This window comes from Pogona vitticeps, chromosome 9 (genome assembly GCF_051106095.1).
Source record: "Pogona vitticeps strain Pit_001003342236 chromosome 9, PviZW2.1, whole genome shotgun sequence".
Classification (NCBI taxonomy): domain Eukaryota; kingdom Metazoa; phylum Chordata; class Lepidosauria; order Squamata; family Agamidae; genus Pogona; species Pogona vitticeps.
The window spans coordinates 16,054,634-16,071,895 of record NC_135791.1 but is presented as its reverse complement, the minus strand read 5'-3'; the positions used below and the strand labels follow the sequence as shown (position 1 = coordinate 16,071,895).

The following is a 17,262-nucleotide window of genomic DNA, read 5'->3' as shown; positions in this document are numbered from 1 at the left end:
CTCTACAAGCACCCCAGTCTGGGGGTCTTCCCTTTAAATATCTCCCCAGTGCCCAGGGGCTGGGGTTCCTCATCAGGATCTGGCTCTGCCTGGATGCCCTTGCCAGGTTGCTTCCGTACTATATGCACAGAGGAACCTTCAAGATTTTCTTCCATTAATAGATGGCACCCTCTTTTCTCCCCATTAGTTAAAGCAAGGGATTTCTTTGCCCTCTGGATTCTGACCACCACTCAGTCCACTGCGACAGGCAGTGGAGATAGCCAGAAGGTCTGGTTCCAACTCACCTGCAGAAAGCGGAGCCCCCAGGAGACATGGACTCAAAAGGACCTTCCTTCGTGCTTGAGAGGTCCAGAGCCACGGAGGTCTTGGAGCAGATCTGGACCAGCTGAGGTGACTGACCCAAGAAGGGCCTTGTCCAATACCATGTGGCAGAGGCCAAGAACAGGAGTCCAAGGGCACCCCTGGGAAGAACTGGCTCAGGGGGGCTCAGGGAGGGAGGCAAGGATAAGTGTGACCTGTGAGTGGTAGAAGGGGATGCAATGTCTTGGCAGGACACTCTGACAGGGCATGGGATGGCCCTTCCAGTTCATTTCCACCTCCTTGGGAACAGAGTATTGAGGAGGGAGATCACTTTGTACGTCACAACATCTTCGTTCTCCACCATTGGAGATCTTCTGAGAATAGCTTTTTTTCGCAATTTTCTTTGTGCACCTGATAATTACAAATGATAATGGGAAATATATACTATCCTACTGACTGATAATAGTTTTATATCAGTTTGCTTATTTTGTTTCAAGAAAGATGTCTCAGTACTCATTAAGGTATCTTGGAATGTGTAGTTTTGTGAAAGTCCTCTCTACTGTGTTTCCCCGAAAATAAGACAGGGTTTTATATTTATTTTTCTCCATAAAAATGCATTAGGACTAATTTTCAGGGGCTATTTTATTTTTCATTTTACAATCTACATTTATTCCAATACAATCATATTGTATTCCATACAATACAATCATCTTCTTCTGGTAGGTGCACAATCCTGCACAATGGTGGAGGGTGGGGTTTCACTTAATGGGCTTATTTTTGGTAGGTCTTATATTATGAGCATCCTGAAAAATCATGCTAGGGCTTATTTTCAGGTTAGGTCTTATTTTAGGGTAATTGCAGTAGATCAGGATGAGCAAGTGACCTTAAACCCTGCCCTGTATGGGAATTGGAAATCTGGAAGTCTAGGCACTTCTAGTTTTGACTTTGTGTCAAAACGTTTGTGTGTGTGTTTAATAAACATGTTACCATTGAATATTTCATGCAGGAGGTCATGGTGTGACTATCTGCCCCCTGGCAAAATTTCCCACCTCTGGGATAGAACTCTTGTTCCTGAAGCTTTCTTCTGGGACCTGGAACCGATCCTGTATCACCCCTCGACATCTCCAGACCCAGGGACCTGAATTCGATTGGAATTCCAAGACTAAGAAGAAGGTACAATCATCAGCTTTTACTACTCAGGTGTTGAGTCACCCTCAACAAGTGCTTCTATAACTTTGGTCTGTTTGGAATTATCAACTTAGGCCAGGATATTATTAAACTCATTAATATTATTATTAAAGCTAATTATTAGCCCCGGTCAGTTTCCACGGGGGAAAAATCTGATGCCCTCATTAAGCTCGTGATCAACTGGCTCCTCATGGATGACCCAGAGATTTGTGTCCTTGACACACCTGAGAAGGATTGTATATATGGTCTCAGAAGACATTGTACCTTTTTAATATTCATTTTAAATCTTTATTCCTGGTTTCCATGTGTTAATTTTGTCTTTAGAGTTAAACAATAGATCTGGAGGTTTTTGTTCCGAACAATTTGCCAGTCTCTGTGGCTGGCATCTTCAGAGGACAGCAGCTAGAACTCTGTGTTCTGGTATAGTGTGTGGGATTCTTGAGCATTTGTGGCTGTGTGGTGAGGTTTTGTAATTTTCAGGAGACTGGGTGTTTCCTGTGATCAAGGTGGTTTTTGGGGTGGTATTGTTCTTTTGGGTGTATCTCCCCCTAAGGGGGGGGAATGATTTGTCACTGTGGTTGGTGGAAGTTGTTGGCTAGTCTTTTGTGTGCAGTGGGTAGAAGAGTTCATAGACCCCTTTGCAGGCTGTATTTTTCAGTGCTGGGAGTTAGGCTTTGTTGATTTTTACACGTTCTTATTTTTTGTTGAAACTGTGCTGGTGTTTCTGGATTTCAATGGCTTCCCTGTGTAGTCCAACATAATGATTGCTTGTGTTATTCAGTCCTTCTGTGTTTTGAAATAGGATTTCATGTCCAGCTTGTTTCAGGGCATGTTCAACTACTGTGGATTTTTCCAGTTGTTTTAGTCTGCAGTGTCTTTCATGTTCTTTGAACTCTACCCAGACACAAGGACCAGTGCTCACTGTAAACAAAAGACTAGCCAACGACACCCATCAATCACAGTGACAGATCATCCCCCCCTTATATCAACAAAACACCCATAACAAAAACACCTTGATCACAGGAAACACCCAGTCTGCTGAAAAGAATACAGAGACTGGTGAAGTGTTAGGAAGAAAAACCTCTAGAAGATGGCCAACCAGCCCAAAAAACCCACAACAGCCATCGGATCGTGGCCATGAAAGCCTTCAAGAACACAAGTTGGTATATAGTTATATTCTTGGCGAATTTGCCCTAGAATATGGGTCAAGATATTTGAAAAAATTCAGAATATAACATCAAAAACTATGGTTAGAAGTCCAGCAATGGGATTAATAAATTTATTCTTACATCCCAATATACTATTATACCATGATACAGATTGTGAGTGGGTTGTTGAAGCTGATCTTTAATGATGCCAAGTCTTCTGCCTGCGAGGAGGAGACAAGACTAAATTGGCTATTGATCTCCTTCTGATCACTGGTTCGGCCAAAAGCTCCTCATTGATACTTGTATTGACGGCCAAAACCAAAGCAAAAGTGTGTTGCTTAAATACTACCCCATGGATCTTAAAACACTCTCTGGGCAGTTTACAATTTAATTATTCAGGCTACTCATTCCCCACCCCCACCCCCGGCAAGCTGGGTACTCATTTTACCGACCTCGGATGGACAGACGGCTGAGTCAACCTTAAGCTGGCTACCTGGGATTGAATGCCGGGTCGTGAGCACAGTTTTGGCTGCAGTACAGCAGTTTAACCTCTGTGCCATGAGCCAACCTAGATTTTAAGAGTCATCCAAATTCCGTCCCATGAACACTAGTTTGATTCTCCATTGTGCCACTCCAGAAGATGTAGCCACTGATTAGTCAACATCTGCTGGCAGGGTTAAGGCCAACTACAGAGATAGGGTTGGGAATAGCAGTAGTGTGAGAAGGCTAAGAATCTGAAATTAGAAGCCCATTGTGTAGCCCTTGTGATTGATGATATGGGAAATTCAGAATTCTGTGCTGATGGAGAATGCTAGACCCCAGTTGAATTAGGGATTTTTGATGTTTCCCCCCATATATTTTTGGTAATTCTGCAAGCTTCTGGATAGATGCTGCTACTTTTATAGATGGTGTTTTATCATCATTATCATCATCATCATTTTGCTACATACAGTTCTATGCTTGGAAGATTAGTAATAGATTCAGGAGACGCGGGTTCCATTCCCCAGCTTTATTTGTGACATTATAAGTCAGTTCTGACTTGAAAAAATACTGACAAAAATACTGAACTTGCACTATGTAAAGGAAGGGATGGTTTGGAGCATTGTAAGTGAGAGTGTACACAAGGGCGAATGAACAGGTCTTGTTAACAATGGCGTAGCAATCTCTCCGCCTGCCCTCTGTGCTCACATCGAGCCGTGTGTATGTCATTTCCCAGAGATGGAGACAGGCGATTCACTGTCGAGTCAGACTTAAGTCGCCCGTGATTTGACTTCGGGGTTTGGGGGGGGGGGCGACTTGCAACTTGGATCCATTTGTCTGTGTTGTGTTGTCAAGTCCGTATGGGCCCCCCACCCGGGCCAGCCCACCAGCTGCCCTCGCCGCCATCTTGAGATGCAGCCCACCAGGGGACCTTTCATGGTGACGCTCTAGCCTGCTGTACTCAGAGGGCAAGGCCTCTGACCCGCCTCTTCCTATGCGTTGCCCTGGTGATGCTCTAGTCTGCCATAGAGCATCACCAGGGGGACTGACAGGGAGAGGCGGGTCACGCGGGCTAGAGCGTCACCATGAAAGGCCTTCCCCCTGCCTTACAGCTTCAGAGGTCCGGCTTGTGCTGACCGATCAGCTGGGCAGCAGATGCCTTGGGGGGGAGGCTGTGGCCTGGCTCCCAAGTGGAGGCAGCACCAGAAGGCAGACCAATGGCCGTTGGGGGGCCATGAGGCAGCATGAGTCCCACATCGTGGTACCAAGTCCTGATTCCCAAGCCTCATGGTGGGGGGGGTAGTCCGGGCAAGTGAGTCACGGCCCCGACTCAGGGCTCGGGACGAGAGATGGGGGTATTCGTATTCATATACTAATACGAAGACACCCCCCCGCCCACCTGCATGTTACGAGGGTCCACTGACGCAGCTCTGCTCTCCCTTTCGATCACTCCGGAGCTCCTGGTGGTCTTTCTACTGGCCAACCGGGCAGGGAGACTCGTCTTCCCTCCTTCTGCCAGGAACGGAGGGTCAACTGCAAGCTCTGGAGTGATGGGAAGGGACAACGGAGCTGGTGGCGGCGGACCCTCGTTACATCCAGATGTGTGGGGGGGTTATTCATATTCATACAGTAATACAAAGACCCCCGTATCTACTTCGAACCAAAGATTCAGACTCAGAACTGGAGCCCCAAGCCTCGGACATGGAATTGAGACTCGAATCCCAGGACTTCCCACAATCTCCCTGTCATTTCCACCACAGATGCTGCAGGGTGCTTAACTTCAAACCACATTCTCAACATTCTGGGCCCAGTTATACTCTCCTAATGGGTTATCTTAATCCTTTTTTCTTCCAAAAAGTTACTTACTTTTTGGGATTTCTCTGTTGCAGAGGTTAGTCTGGCAGCACTCATAATTGGCAAGGATGTAGAAACCATTTAGTGCTGCAGCAGTCTGAAGACTTTGTACACTTGCCCGGGACTGGACACAACCCTGTGTAGCATACAAAGTCACACGGCCAACTGTACAAGAGAATTACAGAGAATATTTAGAAGCTAATAGCAATTGTTGTTTTGTAAGTGCAGCAACATCATTAATTTTTGCACAGGATGCTGTGACATTGAATAATACTGGGGCTGGATAGAAGCTGCCTTTGCTAAAGGCAGGAAAGAATGTTCCATTTTAAATAGCTGTATTTCAACTGATGGCTGGATAGCTCAGTGGTTTAGGGCAGAGGTCTCCAACCCCTGGCCCCTGTACCTTCAGCAGATAGGCTCAGATCCACACCTGTGGCCTTGCCGAAGATACAGCCTTGCATTTAATCTCATATTTCAGTTGAAATGGTGTATGCTGACAAATCAATTATGGCTTGCGTTGACCTTTTCCAAGGTTTTCTAGGTAGACAATGCACAAAAGTGGTTTACTTTTCCCTTCTTCTGGGGCACCATGGGGTTGAGCAGCTTGCCCAAGGCTACACAAGAGGGCTCTTCTCCCTGGAGGAACACTGGGGAATCGAACTTGCAGGCTCTGGGCAATAGCCTAAACCAGGGGTCCCCAACTTTTTTTCACTCTGTGAACCGGCTGGAGAAGGCGGGGCACACCCCCACACTTGTGTGCATGCACGAACGAGCGTGTGTGCATGCGCAAATGGCAGTGTGGGGCCTGTGTGGGTGTATGCTCGAGCACATGCACAAATGGCCGCGTGTTGTGCTGGAGAGAGCGCATGCGCAAATCAGCTGTGCTGGTGTGAGTGCATGCAGGGGTGGGGCAAGAGGTCTGTCTCTGTGGCCAGGTCCAGTTCAGGCCATGGACCGGCACTGGTCTGCGGACCAGGGGTTGGGGACCTCTGGACTGCAGATTGTAAGTGTGGACTCCAACTCCCAGAATCCTCTAAGGTTACCCCAGGCAGAATTCTGGGAGTTTCATCCTGCAAATGATGTCTAAAGAGACATACATTTTGCTCACCTGGAGAAGATCCTAGTCTTGGCCTTGCCTCCTGGTATTAGTGTAAAAAGAAGCCCATAGTACTTCATGGGAATTGTAGTTCTTCAGGAGTTGCCATGTACAGAGCTTACAGGGCAGCAAGACTCTGATTCCCAGGGAGCACCATGGCAGCTCCCTGCTTTCGCATTAAGAACAGGAAACAAGGCCAGAGAAGATCATGACGCTTTGGAGGTAGGTCCCTCTCCAGTGAGCAAAACGTATGTGTATTTAGGTATATAGTTGTGGGGTGAAACTCCCAGAATTCTGCCTGGGGAAACCTTGGAGGATTCTGGGAGCCGATGTCCAAAAAAACAAAAGAGCACAACCCTAACAGCCCATCTCATGAGATACACGAAGGGCCATTCCCCCAAGGGCAAATATCTACAGATGCAGGGAGGGGAGCCACACTACACTATCATAGCAGTTTGGTGCCACTTTGGGCTGCCATGACTCCACTCTATGGACTCCTGGGATCTGTCAGGTGATGCCTTGTCTCTTCGCTGGACGGTTCTAGTGCGATCACCTCAACTACAGTGTCAGACCACTTCAGCAAAGAATTTTATGTCCCCAAACGTGAACTCTCACCAGAGTGGAGTGCTTGGATGTGACATTTCTCTTCTCACCGTGTTCCCAAGTTTTCAAGCAGAAATGAAGTCCGCCAGAAGGCTGTGGCTGAACTGGACTAGAAGCTTACCTAGTGTGGTGGGAGAGTTAAGAGCGATGAGCTGAGACGTAGGAAGTCCGGTTCCAGCTGCCGCTGAACCACAGGGCCCACCAGATGCCTCTGGGAAACCACACACAGAATGTGAATGCCATAAAACCTTCTTGCTTATGTCCTCCCGCAACTAATATGTGGTTAAGACTTAAGACGACTTGGTTTTAATGGGACACAGCTCATGAAACTCGCATCCATAGCCCAGTTGGAAAACAACCTACAAAATGCGGTTAAAAGGCTTTCTCCAAAGATTTGTTTCCAGTGCAAAATTTGACTAGTTCAAAAGACAGAGTTTCTGATTTGGGTGTGTTTCACAATTATGGAATTGAATGCTTTTTCAGTTTCCCATACTGTTAATTGTTAGTTTCAATACTAAAACTTTAGTCCCGTGGTGCCCCACAAGACGGGCACTCCATTTGATGATGAAATCGCTTGACGTTGATGTTTTTGCAATCGCAAAAGCGATCACAAAATTATGTTCCCTATGGGGGAATTTTGCTTTGCGATGATCGGTTCCCTGCTTCGGGAACCGATCATCACAAAGCAATGATTTTTAACAGCTGATCGGCGGTTTCAAAATGGCTGCCAGGTAAACAAAATGGCCGCCCGCTGTGTTTTCGCACGGATTCCTCGCTGCACAGGCAGCGAAAATGGCCACGCTATGGAGCATCTTCGCTGGACAGTGAGTTTCAAGCCCCTAGGAATGCATTAATCTGGTTTTAATGCGTTTCTATGGGCTTTTAAAAATCGCATTACGACGCTTTCGTTATACAGCGATTTCACTGGAATAAATTAATGTCGTAATGCGTGGCACCACTGTATTTCAATACTACAGTATTGAAATTGTCAAGGGAGGGGGGAAACTAGCCTCAGTCCACGTTCCTCAGGATTTCCTCAGTTTTGCTAGCCAGTGCTGACAGCTGCAGAATAGAAATAATTACTTTGCAAACATGTATTTAAGTCAAAATACACAACAGATTTTCCCTGCATCAGGATACCCATTCACTGAAGCATCTGAGGTGTTCAAGGAATGATTTACCATGGCCAGCCCTCCGTGAGTAGGGATTTGAACCCAGGACTCCTAAGTCCTAGTCCACCTCCCTATCCGCTACTACACGACTTTGGTTCTGCTTAATGCCTTTTACCTCTTACACTTCTTTTATGAATCTGCAGGTGATGCTATCTCCTGCTTCAACTGCACCAGCATAGAAGGTTATAACTGCAGCACATCCCAACAAAAATGCACCGCCTCCGTCAACAGCTGCATCACCATTGCTCAGAATGAGACTACAGGTAAAGTCGTTTCGAGACACAACTCCTTCTGGGGCAGGCTTTGAAGAGCTTCAGGCCATTCCAGGCTTGAATACCTCTCCCTGTCACTTTCATTCTGTTGATGAGCAGAAAACTGCAACGCAATGTTTTCATTTCAACGCTGAGCCTGGTGAGTGGCTGACTGAGCCAGAGAAGGCAACGGAGGGGAGCAGCAGCACCTGTTCTGATGTCTTGATGAACTGGGACGAACCGGTTCGTGCCCATTTCTAATTCCAACTTTTAATATAGCTCTACTGGTGCTGAACCTATTGAAGGGGTGCAGTTCAGGACCTTGGAGACCTCCCACCATAAAGCCAGGCATAGAGTCCCAGAACCAGCACAACTGGCGTCAGGCCCTACCTTTGGGACGCATGCTAGGGAATTCTTCTGTAGCAATGCCCCCTGGAGGTGGTATGCCACAGTCGTGATCCCAGAAGCTGGGAGTCCTTCCCAACTTCGTCCCTTGAAATCCATTAGCAGGAAATGTCAAGGGTTCTCCTCAGGCAAGCTTTCTGGCAGTGACTGGCTTGCCTGAGTGGGGTTTTAGATGGATCATTGCATCTTACTGCCTTGAATGTGCTTCGGTGTTCCTTATGGGCTGTTTATTTTTAAGCATGTAATTTGTTTGGTCTTTTTTATATTTGTATATTCACCATTGTTAGCTTTAAATATTTATTTATTTAAAATATTTTGATCCCACCCTTCTCCTTTAAAAGGACTGAAGGAGACTATTCTTTTAGTGATGTAAGGCAGTGGTCCCCAACTTTGGGCCTCCAGATGTTCTTGGACTTCAACTCCCAGAAATCCTGGCCAGCAGAGGTGGTGGTGAAGGCTTCTGGGAGTTGTAGTCTAAGAACATCTGGAGGCCCAAGTTTGGGGACCACTGATGTAAGGCACCTTAGGACCTTTTTGAGGAAAAAGGTGGGGTAAAAACATTTTAAATTACTTTTTAATTAATTAAATCTGAGATATTTGCCATGTAAAGCTTTGCCGCTGAGCTATAATCAAGGTCTACAACCAAATAGTATTATTGAGAAGTGTAAGTTTCCATTCCTCTCCAGCATTCAATCATCACATCAATTGTATGTGAACCACAATGATCAATGCTTTGTCCAGTAGTGCCTCGCTTAACGGCGATAATCCGTTCCAGGAAAATCGCTGTTAACCGAAAACGTCGTAAAGCAAAAATAAAAAGACAATTGAAACGCATTGAAAACTGTTCAATGTATTCCAATGGGCTAAAACCTCACCGTCCAGCGAAGATCCTCCATACAGCGGCCATTTTCAGAGCCTGTATAGCAAGGAATCCATCCCTAAACACAGCAGGTAGCTATTTTAATTACCCGGCAGCCATTTTGAAACCGCCGACCAGCTGTTAAAAAAATCGTTTTGCGAAGAATCAGTTCCCGAAACAGGGAACCGATCATCACAAAGAGAAAAAAACCCTATTTAGACCATCATTTTGCGATTGCAAAAGCGATCGCAAAATCGTCGTAAAGCGGATTCGTCGTATTGTGGGGCAATCATAAAGCAGGGCACGACTGTACTACAGCTGCCATAGTCTTGTACCCTTCATCCTGATGTCTGGGTCTGATAAGAGTTGTATTCCAAAATGCTTAAGGAATGGGACACCAGGTGTCTACCTCTGGTGAGTGGATCTTCTCACAAATTTTTTCCTCCATTTTAGGTGCTCTGGACATACAACACCCAATTTATGAGAAAAAAATGCAACTCCGATGACCGCCTCTGCAACCAATTTTGTGGGCTGGTGGCGGGAGATTTCCATATGCTATGGAACTCCAGCTGCTGTTGAGCGGATCGCTGCAACACCCAGGAAGTCATTGGTATAGAAGTCGAGTTCCTTTCTGTACAACAAGCTGTGTTGGGCTTTGTCATGCGGTTTGCTTAATCGTTCTGCCAGACACACCTTACAGTAGGGGACCAGTAAAATCAGAGTCCTTCTACACCAGTGGTTCTCAACCTCAGGTCTCCAGATGTTCTTGGACTAAAACTCCCAGAAGCCTTCACCACTAGCAGTGCTGGCCAGGATTTGTGGGAGTTGTTGTCCAAGAACATCTGGGGACCCAAGGTTGGGAACCACTGTTCTACACTGTTGAAACTCTGTACCTCCTAGTGCTGGTGGAATAAAACACTCATTATCCTTGATGATTGAAAAAGGTGAATAGTTTGGAAAGGGTGGCAGGATTCAGAAACATATGGAGGAGACATATTCTTTATCCCTGTACTATGGAGATTTTTTTGTGGAATGTGGACACGTTTCTTTAGGATATAAACTTAAAAACAGGGCTTAATCAAACTAATAGCCCACCTTCTTCAGTTATCTGCTTCTATGACATTCAACCAGATGCTCCTGGAATCTCAAGGGAGATCTTAAGGGAAGACCTTTGTTAGGAGATGACTACCAGATTGTGGAATCGAAGAGCTTGAAATGCAGGCAGCAATGAAGAACCTCCGTGTTTCTTCTCTAAGCTATGCTTATGGTGTTGTTGACCCTAAAGATGTTTCAAATTTGCTGTGTATACTGGCAGTGTCCTTAAGTCTGGATAGACCTGGATGCAGGGTGAACCCTAGTGTTAGTTCTATGAACAGGATTTATTTCAACGGGTCTCCTCAAAGTAGGCCTGATATTGAATTTCGCCCCTAATCCAAATCCTATTGGTTAGGTACTACACTGTCATAATGGCAGTAGTATAATTCACCGTGGCAGATGGGTGCTGTGTAATGCTGCAGAGCCAGAGGCTGGGAGTTGAGTCCCCCACTATGCATCCCAAGAGAGCCAGACTGGGTAGCCTTGGGCAAGCTGCACAATCCCAAGGCACCTCCAGAAGAAGGGGATGGGAAACCACTTTTTTAAAAAAATAAAAATTCTACCTAGAAAATCCTGGAAAGGGTCACCATAAGTCAGAATCACATTGACTGAAAGCAATTATTATTACTATTAATGAGTTGCTTGTATTCTTTCTTGCACCCCAAATCACAAGGAATGCAATGGTGAGAAATACAGATGGTTATACTTGTTAACTCACAACTATCAGCCTTTGTGATTTATGCCATTCCACTCAACACCAGTGTAAGTAACTGATCAGATCCCAGCTACTTCTTTTTGCATTACCTGACAAAAAGCAACTTTACTGGCTTGGTGAAATATTTATTGTAATGTCTACAGGGGCAGACATTTCCATAAATAGACCTTGCATTCTTATGATCCATCTATGCCTTTCTTTAGGAAGGAACATGTGGATACACCTCGCTCAGGCCCCACGGTGTGTAAAATCACTGCATTTTTGCCGAGAGTCAGTTCCTCTCCTCTCACTTTTCTCTCCACAATACAAACAGCATCTCAGATTCCCAACGGGCTTCGTTGCAATTCGTGCTTTGCCCGTGGCATGAATTTTTGTCTGAATCACACTACAGTGGCGTGTACTGGCCTCCTGACCAACTGCATCCACTTTGCCACCATTGCAAGGAGAGGTAGGTGGGCTTATAGGCAGGGCATGATCCGTGCCATGGCTTTTGAGGCACGCTTCCCTTGCAGGACCCTTGACACTTGTCGGTACAGCTGGTGGACGAGGAAGACAGGAAGACTCCGTCCAACATTATTTCCAACAAATGACAGAGAAGTTTTAGTCTACAAGTACACAACCCTCCTGCCGTTGTGGACCATGGCCATCCAGAGCAGGGGGTTCTGGGAATTGTAGTCCCAGGCTGAGTTTCTATTTGACATTAGGTCAAGGGAGAGCTCTGCTGATAAGAGTAGCCCAGGATCACCTGATTCAGCCATTGTGCAGAGATTATTGCTATCCAGAAAACATAATTTCTAAAGAAGTCTCACAACGTAGTGGTTAAACTGCAGTATTACAGCCCAAACTCTGTTTCAGTTCGATTTCAGCTTTCTCAAAAGGGATGTGCCAACCTGCAAGCATTTCTAGGGAAATGTGATAAACAGAATCCTATTGGTGATTTATGCATTGCAGAGATGGGTTGCTGCTTATTAAGGGGGTGCTGGTTACATTTCTGGCCACACCTGCTTGCATGATTGAATATGTGTGCCCGGGAATGCAACCAGTTCCTATGGAGTGAGTGTCAATTTGCTGCTGCAAATTCTGTGGTTTCCCTTATGCAAATCACCCACAGGATTCTGGATCTGCCCTGGTTTGTGTAAATGAGTGTATGTGGGAAGCTGTTTATCTATAGCAGCTGTTTTCTACACCTTCATCCCACAGACGAATTCTAGGATGAACAAGTCGCCTTCACAGGATGCACCACCAGGAACATTATTTATTTATTTATTTATTTATTTGTTTATTTATTCATTCATTCAGTGGCTAAGTGTGTATCCACCTGATACTTCATCTATCCAGCCCATACAGTGGTACCTTGCTTGATGACGTTAATTCGTTCCAGCGAAATTGCTGTAGAGCGAAAACATCGTCAAGCGAAATAAAAAAGCCAATTGAAACACATTGAAAACTGTTCAATGCATTCCAATGGGCTGAATACCTGCTTGTCCAGCGAAGATCCTCCATACGGCGGCCATTTTTGGTGCCTGTAAAGCAAGGAATCCGTCCTAGAAAATAGTGTGGGGGGGGGGCATTTTGAGCAGCCAGTGGCCATTTTGAAACCCCGACTATCAGCTGTTTTGATTGTATTAATGCAAAGAATCAGTTCCCGAAGCAGGGAACCGATCATCGCAAAGCAAAAACCCCATTAAAACATCATTTTGTGATCGCAAAAACGTCGTGAAGCGGATTCGTCATTATATGGGGTAATCATTAAGCGGGGCACGATTGTACTAGTTAGCTTGCTAATCAGGATATCATGGGGCACTTTGTCAAAAGCTTTGCTGAAGTCAAGATACACTATGTCTGCAGCATTCCATCTAGCAAGGGGATGACCTGCATTTAATAAACCATAAGCTGCTTTAGGTAGCAAATAGGCACTTATCTGAGAATAAGTAAGCACAGGAAAAACAGTGAGATTTACTTATCAGCAGAAATTATGGGATAAGACCACAGAATATTTTAAGACTAGGACAGTAATCAGACACACACCGTCCTCTTGGCTAAATGTTCGACTTTAAAAGTCTGTTCATTATTCTGTGACATGTTTGGATCCAAATGAAATGTCCAAATAGATTTTGGAAGATTACCCTAAGTAAAAAAGCTCTAAAGCCTATATGGAAATAAACTATATCTTTCAAGCAAGCATATTTTAAACGTGATGAGTTCAATTCCCACTATTCTACAACCAACATGGCTGCCGTAAGCAACTCTTATTTATTATTTATTTATTTATTTATTTATTTATTTAATGTTTCAACCACTCTAGGCAGCTAACTCTTGATAAATACCGCTAGCCAGCCAACACAAATAACCACAGGAAGCAAAACAATGTGATATTTTATTGGGCCAGTCGCTACAGGTCAATGAGTCTGGTTATTGCAACAGAATTATCACATGTAAAAAACCAAACCAAACCAAACCCTGCACATTCTGCAGTAGTCACACAGTAGGCACAAAACAAATGGTTTTCAGATTACGTAGATCATGGGTTTGAGTATTTAAAACCCATACAGAAATGGCAGACTATGGAAATGTCCAGTGGTATTAATGTCAATTTGATCAAACATCTATTTTAAAAGTAACCAAAAAGAAAATGGGATGTGCAAGTATCTAGTTCTTATTGATAAAGACATCTGGGTATATTCGGATGCTGTATTCACTTTTTTTTGGAGAAAAAAAATGATTCAGTTCATAAGGTTTATAACAGTGTTCCCTACAAATAAAGCACTTTAGACTTCAAGCCAATGGAGAAAGGGTTACTCACCTGTAACTATGATCCTTCAAGTTGTCTTCTATATATTTAAACAATTGGGTTCTGTGCCTGAACAAGCATTCCCATGGAACCTTCCAGACCGTTTGCCTCGAGGCATCTTTCTCTTGATTTTACTGTGCATGATCCACCCATTTACCACCGTGTCCATTGCAAAATTTTTGAATATTTGACAGGACAAAAATGGAGAAGTGGGTGGATTTTGTGAATACCTAGACGGCCATTTGAAGAATTAAAGTTACAGGTGAGTAACCTGCCCTTTGAGGGGAAGATATGGAGGTAATGACAAATTTTACTTTCTTGGGCTCCATGATCACTGCAGATGGTGACAGCAGCCATGAAATTAAAAGACACCTGCTTCTTGGGAGGAAAGTGATGAGAAACCTAGACAGCATCTTAAAAAGCAGAGACATCACCTTGCCAACAAAGGTCCACATAGTCAAAGCTATGGTTTTTCCAGTAGCGATGTATGGAAGTGAGAGATGGACCATATAGAAGGCTGACTGCTGAAGAATGGATGCTTTTGAATTGTGGTGCCGGAGGAGACTCCTGAGAGTCCCCTGGACTGCAAGAACAAACCTATCCATTCTGAAGGAAACCAAATCTGAGTGCTCACTGGATGGACAGATCCTGAAGCTGAGGCTCCAATACTTTGGCCATCTCATGAGAAGACTCCCTGGAAAAGACCCTGATGTTGGTAAAGTGTGAAGGCAAGAGGAGAAGGGGACGACAGAGGATGAGATGGTTGGACAGTGTCATCGAAGTGACCAATATTCAACCCAACTCTGGGAGGCAGTGGAAGACAGGAGGGCCTGGCAGGCTCTGGTCCATGGGGACACGACTTAATGACTAAACAACAAACCTGCCCTTTGTTGTAATTTGTTTCACACAATTGAGTGATGGGCAAACTGAGTTACCAGAGGTTGTCATGCCAGAACTAGACAGGACTGCGCTACCATATGAAGCTTCTGAGCCCTCAGATCAAGTCTGTAATGATCTACACATGAGAGGGTTGAGACTATATTGCTGCTCTGCAAATGTTTTGCTTATCAGCTCCACTCATTAAGGCTGTTGAAGAAGCCATTAATCTAGTTGAATAATCCTTGAAGTTTCATGGCATTTACTTCTGCAATACCATAGGCCATTCTTATTGTAATACTGTAATCACCTATCTTGAGAAACACTTTGAAGATACTGGAAAGCCTTTTTTAGAACCCTGATAACATACAAAGAGTTTGAACATTTTTCTAAACCCACTTACTCTTGGATAAATTAAAATACAAAACCCATATTTCTAATCAACACCAAAGACACAGACCAAGATGCTTAAATTTATTAGCAACTCAATCTTGGAAAAGCAGTCAAGATTGATGATTTTGTGGTTGATGGTTATTGCTGTGGTTATTGCTGTTAAACAAGACAAGACAAAACAAGACAAAAAGATGTGGCACCTTAAAAGACTATTATATTTTCACGTGAGCTTTCATGGACAAGTCCATGAACACTCATCTTAAAATATGCGTGTTCAAGGTGCCACATTTCATTTTTTTCCTTTGCTTTTTTGGATTTTGCCTGATACACTAGCACAGACTAACATGGCTACTTTTATCTCTTCTAAAACTACTGCTGTTAAGTAGACTTTCAAAGATGAAATTGACAAACTTAATTCCTTTAGGTGGAAAAGGAATGAGTAATCTGTAGCAAACCTGGACTAGCAAACCTACTCTCATTAAGTGATTATAATTAACTGGTCTGTTAAGTTTTTGATGATCTTGTACTCACTTTCAGTGCCTTGTTTTGATGTTGACTGCCTAGCCGTAGTATTCTTTTTTAGGGAGTCTGCCGCTTTTAAGGATTTTTCCCACAGATAAGATCTTAAAGAAGCCTGATGATTTTTCAAAGTCAATTTAGTAAATCCTCTGCAGATCACGTGTTTTAACGAAATGAGCTTCACCTAAATAACATAAACATGGACTTGTCCATCTGCTTGAGGTATTTTGCTCCAAAGCCAGAACAATACAGTGGACCCTCTACTTACAGACGGCTCGACTTACAGACTTTTTGAGTTACAGACTTCTCTGGTCGCAAAATTTAGATTCGACTTGCAGCTGGAGAATCGACTTACGGACCAGAAAAAAACCAAAATGGAACAAAAATAGAATGAAAACTGCCAGTTATGGGATTAATTGGTTTTCATTGTAGGTCAATGGAGATTCAACCTACAGACTTTTTGACTTGCAGCCACTGTTCCAATACGGTTTAATTCCGTAAGTAGAGGGTCCACTGTATTTCATTAAAGGAGCTGAGGCCATAAACCATTAAGATTAAACCACCAGTTAAGGAAAAAGGGGAGGAGACAGCAATGTAACTTTTTTTTTCAGGTTAAAATCAGGAAATGAGGAAGATAGGTAATGGTAAATTTAGAGGCTATTTACAGAAACCTTTTATGGTTCTTTGATCTCCAAATGAACTGTGAATGTCACTGTCATAGCAGACAAAAGGGGCCTAAAGTAAATGGGAGGAGCATGTGCAGGAAGGGAAAACTCTGGAAGGTTTCGTGAGAGTGCTAGTGCAGGTGCTTCGTTTCTTTGTGTGACCACGATGAAGATGTCTTTGAACTACTGTATTTTTAACATTAATATTAACATTAAAACTATACCAGCTTTGATTGCAAGTAAACACTCATTAAATCTAAAAATCATTATGATGATAGGCACAATTTTAGGAGACCTGCAGCATAACCCTATACATATCTGTTGAAAAGTAAGCTATACCAGTCAGTAAGATTCTCTCCCAAGTTGTTTCTATGGAATTGTAGCTTTAATTCTAAATGGCCTGTGATTTTCCCTGCTCATATACATAGAAAGTACAGTATGTACATACATCTAAGACAGAAAAATCTTCCATCTTGAAAAAAAGGAGGGCAAGAGTCATATGCACTGTCTTATGCTAGAACAGTCTCTTAACAGGAATATGGTAGTTTAAGAATAAAAAAATGTGTCACTGAATCTGCTGCAAACCCCTTTTGTACTGTTAGTCTGAATCAGACCCATCTGCTATCAGCATGTGTAGGGGTTTGACCCACAACCTGGCAGACTGCCTGCCACATGCTAAGTATTTTTACTCTCATTTAGCTCCAATTTATTGAATTTCAAAGACGGTTTCATTTTAACAGTTTTAAAATTTTACTGCCATGTGCCAGCGTCCCAAACCCACCTAAATCAGTGTCATTAAGCCAACCCAATTAAGGCAATTAACCCAATTAAGGCAAAAGCCTTAATAGATCG

The 17,262-nt window shown here is 43.9% G+C and overlaps 1 long non-coding RNA gene across 1 annotated transcript; it reads right to left on the bottom strand.

Annotated features, from left to right (window-relative positions):
* Positions 1-940: 940 nt before the first annotated feature.
* Positions 941-5,076, bottom strand: LOC144584310 (uncharacterized). Its single transcript, XR_013538474.1, has 2 exons — positions 4,983-5,076; positions 941-1,462 (listed from the first exon to the last, which is right to left on the bottom strand). It is a non-coding gene; the product is annotated as an uncharacterized LOC144584310 (long non-coding RNA).
* Positions 5,077-17,262: the final 12,186 nt, after the last annotated feature.